Below are 4,906 nucleotides of genomic sequence, written 5' to 3' on the forward strand. Positions count from 1 at the left end.
AACTATAACATATTGGGCATGATGTACCATTGAATACTCTGACTTCAGTTGTGTACAGTTCTAGGGTGTGACAAGCTAGAGAGGTGGAAACTTTCCCATTCTAACAGCTGGGACTCTATAGTCTGAAGAGCAGCACTATGCAAGACACAGAGCATAATAACTGCCATCTATCCAGTTTTTCTTCACTGCATGTGCTTAGGCAGTCTTTTTCTTTTGGACTTCACTGGATCAAAATTTTGGTAATTTCAATTTACAAGAGAATCATCATAATTTTTTTTTTACAGAGGATTTTGCATTGTAGAGTATTTAAGAGTTACATGAATAGAAAAAACTATCCAGACCAGGTTACACAACAGCAATTGTTAAAGGTCAATAAGTTTAAAATGTGTTTTTAAGGTTTCCACTTCTCAGATAGTAGGTGCTGTGGGGATTCCCCCATTTATGAAATATTTTCAGTAACTGCTTCAGTACTTTGAAACTTTTCCTCTTCTTGCAGTAGGACATGAACGGTCGTATGTATAGCCAATCACTGCAAGATAGACCAGTTCCCGAGAGCTTTCAATTCAAGTCAATTTTATTCATCCTTTTCGGTCAGTCTACTGACCCAGACTACATGTCACGTCAGCTAGACTATTCATTATACAAAAGGGAGTATATTATACATCCATAAAATTTTTTAATAATTTGCCACATAAATTATATATTTTAAAGGATAATGTTAATTTATTCAAATGAAACTGACTTTCTTATCTTGAAAGCTTTCTATTCTATTGATGAATATATGGCAAATACCTAATTGTATTATATTCCTATTGTATCTAGGTTGCGTCTCTTTGGACTTGGTTGCATATCACAACTGCTTTTAATTAATCCGATCAGCTCTATATCCGGCCCAATACGCGCAATGGATCTGTGAAGCTATGTATGTATGTTAGTCCACAGCTTGTGGGTGACATTAAAGATTCTAGCAGGGATCTCAGTCAGGATCAAAATTTAGACACGACTAAAATTATGCCATCACGAAGACTCCAAAAACCATCCTCTAAAAGAAGGGATGATTTTTTATGGATGGGTGACAGCAAAATAAAAACATGACTCATATAAAGGCAGTTAACACTAATTGCTTATTTCTGAAACCACGAAAACATATGATTGAAAGCAACATCCAGTTTTGTTTTTAAATTATAGTAGTCTTTAGCCGTGCAAAGAATACCTGTGTCATCTGCAAACATGATAACTTCCGAAATGTTAGTTATTTCATGGGGGAAATAGTTTATGTATATGGTCCCGACACCGATCCCTGAGGCATGCCACATCCAACAATTTCCCGGGTAGAGTAATATTTGTTACTTATATAATTTAATTCCAGCCTTTGCCTCCTATATTGGATGTAAAGATTTAAACCATTGCAATAATACACCCTGCACTCCATAGTACTGCAATTTCATTAATAGAAGGTCATGATTAACGCAGTCAAAGGCCTTCGCTATGTCACCAAATATACCAGTTACATACTCTTTACATACATATGTTACATACATATTACAGTGGTTAATTGAAACATTCCATCTTCGGTTGATGATCCCTTTTGGAATCCATACTGCTCTGAAAGTAATATGTTATGTTTTACGATATGATCATTGAGTCTTCTAAAAATTGCTGTTTCAGAAACTTTTGCAAACCCAGCTAGTATAGATATTGGCCTGTAGTTACTTATAACAGCCTTTTCCCCTTCTTTGTATACTGGCTTAATAATTGCATATTTTAATCTTTCTGGATATAGACCCGTGGTTAATGACTTATAAGTACATAAGTTAGAGGTTTACTGATTTGTTTGTCTGCACAGTTTTATAATTTTATTTACTTACACCGTCATACCCTGAAGAGTTTTTTTTTTTAATTTGCTAATTATACTAATTATTTCCTCTTCTGCAACTAAATTAAGATTCATATCTGGAATACCATTTGAGAAATGGGAATGCAAGTATGACATTGCAGTATAAATATTAGTTTTGATTGCAACGGCACTAATAGCCGTGTTTTACGAGTTGACGCTTCTAAAAAAAATACATTAAAATCACCACATAATATAAATTCAATTTTGGGTTTGTAGAGCAATTTGAATATTTATCCAACTTATTTATAAAGTACTCAAAATTCCCACAAGGTGACCTATACATGTAGACACAGTACAGATATGTTAGTTTTAGCTAAAGAAATCTTAAGTGTACAAATTTCTGTTACATTTTCTATCAGATGTTAAGTATATGCAAACACCTCCTCCCTGAAGAGTCATACAGGCATTCTTTGTTCCCAGTACATAGTTCTGGAAATTGCTGCATAATAATTTTTCGTCGGACATGTGATGCTGAGATAGGCATATTAAGTGAGGATTCATATTATTGCTAACTATTGAACACTTCAGTTCATCAGTTTTGTCTCCAAGACTTCTGATATTTTGATGTACAAGAATTAGAGAGTCTGTAGTATAATTACACTTATGAAAAGGGACTTATTTGATTTTACTCCCATAAGAAATCCTCATTTCTGGTGGTGGTCTTCTTTTACGTCTGTTCTTATGCTCTTTCCCAATCAAGGATTGTTTCTATTACCTTTCGTTGATTACTGGTGTCATTTCCCTCTATAATATTTTTGAGTACACCCACTGTCTGGTCACAATCACCCAAGTTCTCACTTTCACTACTACTTCTTTTCCATCTTTCAGTTGAGACTCCTTGACTTGTGTTATCTCTTCCCTGTACTTGGCAAGGTTCGTTCAAATTATACAGCCCTGGGCAATAACATCCCCCTTGTTGTTAGTTAAGAGTTCCCATATCTGGTTTAATATCTTCTCTTTCTCTCTATTTTTCCCAATTACATTGAGATGAAGCCCATGCCTGGTATAACATGATCTATCCAATTCAATTTCCAGTATTTTCACATTACTCTCTGACTTCATTATTTTATGCATCTTCCTATTGAATACTTTCATTTCTTCACCAACACGTGAGGAGTCCATTAAGTCACACCTGTGAGGGGCTGTAATTAAAATAAAATTTATATTCTTTTTTCCTATTTGTAAACTTTTTTAAGTGACTGACTCCATTCGTTGTTTTATAATTTGCAGCATCATTTGAGCCTCCCCATAGGATAACCATATCATCCCTAGTTAGGGAGTTAACTTCCTGTTTGAACAGTTGCACAATATTTTGTAATCTTGCTCCTGGCATGAGCATGCCCATAACCTCAAATTTCTTGTCCACTTGGTTCAATAATTCAGATGCATGTCCTTTTATGTGACTGTCCCCCATTAGTATGATTTTATTTTTCCTTACTTACTTTATATTTCTAGCTATCTGTTTATTTATTTATTCCTTCTAACTGCCTCTGTTGATCACAGCTACCGGTTATTTCGCACAGTGCTGCAAAATGGTTTATAATTGTAGGTATTTGTGAAGAGCTGTGTGGTGGCCAAGGCTCTTTACCATTTGCCTGTTAGCAGGCAGGCGTATTCTTAAAATGAAGCACAGTGGGGCGGGCTCTTACAACGTCTGATTTCATGAAGAGGGTTTTTGAAATTTGTTGTATCATGGGACATTAACATGTATGGGTACTTAGGTTTTTTTTCCTTTGGGATACACGGTAGCCATAACTTGATTAGGGGACTTTTGATACAAGCCAGAAATGTCACAGGTTTGATTCCTGATGAGGTCATCTGGTTTTTTCGTTTGACTTATTAATATACCGTGGTGGTCCTGGGGGTTGACTCAGTGTCTAATGGGGTAAGTAGGGTGTGTGGCTGGTATGTGAGGCTGTGAGCTGATTGTCTAGAAAATGATGGGGATGGGGGAGGGGGGAAAGCCTCGACATCTCACAACCCTATGGGTGTCCATGGCCATGTAATTACCTTTACGTGTACCGTTTTTAATTTTTCCTTTACACATGACTTAAAAGAGTAAGTGACAATGTTGCCAAAGAACACACATGCTCACACAGAAAGAATTTTGCTCTTTGCTTTGTGGACATTGCAGTTAAGTCCTGAGTTATGTGTGATGATGATGTTTTCAGAACAGGAAATACAGATCGACAGCGTCACGCCAGTCTTGGCAGAAAGAAAGAAAATGTTGATTTGCATGCGTGTACTTGAAAGTCATTCTGCGAGGAAGCCCTAAGTATTTAAATGGGGCTCAGCACGACTGTTCTGCTTGTTACAGTGGGCATGACGAACGTGACCCAGCTCATCAAACCCGCCATGGAGGAGGAGGAGGACAGCAGCGCGGGTCTGGGGTCGGGCATGGTTGTTCTTATCCTGGCAGCCCTGGTGAGTCTCACGCTCATTTGTGTCGCAATTGTTCCGTTAGCTTTGCATTGTTTTTATGCCCACCACCTTGAATGCAACAGACATACCCATTGCAGTCCATACTGCGAATTTGTACGGGAAATTTGTCTGTACTTCAAAATCTTCATTAGAATTTCACAACACTAACAACCAAAATCTTCATCAGAATTTCACAACACTAACAACGGACACATCACACGAAGAAGACAAATTTTAAACAGAAGTTGCGGAACAAATCATAAACATTTTATAGATCCAGGGCAAGGTTTCTGTAAGTGTGCATCTCATGATTTACTTGATAATTTAAATGGTTGTGGTGGGGGGCGACACTGACGTTTTTCATACTTTTTATGCAACGTGTGTGTTATTCAAACGAGCATGTTAACTGTGTCTGTAATGCTGCTGTAATTTTTTGTTCTTTATTTAATGCCGAAAGTGTGTCTTATATGTGAAAAGAAATACCCTAGAAAGGCCACACAACAGATATTAGGTAGATGGGTTATGTATGTGAGACCTGATGGCTGTCAAAGAATGTCCAATTCATGGTCAGACTCACAGTTTGGTTGT

The 4,906-nt window shown here is 37.0% G+C and overlaps 1 long non-coding RNA gene across 1 annotated transcript; it reads left to right on the top strand.

Annotated features, from left to right (window-relative positions):
- Nucleotides 1-6: 6 nt before the first annotated feature.
- Nucleotides 7-4,521, top strand: LOC111864234. Its single transcript, XR_002842757.2, has 2 exons — nt 7-239; nt 4,215-4,521. It is a non-coding gene; the product is annotated as an uncharacterized LOC111864234 (long non-coding RNA).
- The last annotated feature ends 385 nt before the right edge of the window (nt 4,522-4,906 follow it).

The sequence above is a fragment of the Cryptotermes secundus genome, unplaced genomic scaffold, assembly GCF_002891405.2.
Source record: "Cryptotermes secundus unplaced genomic scaffold, Csec_1.0 scaffold5757, whole genome shotgun sequence".
Taxonomy (NCBI): Eukaryota; Metazoa; Arthropoda; class Insecta; order Blattodea; family Kalotermitidae; genus Cryptotermes; species Cryptotermes secundus.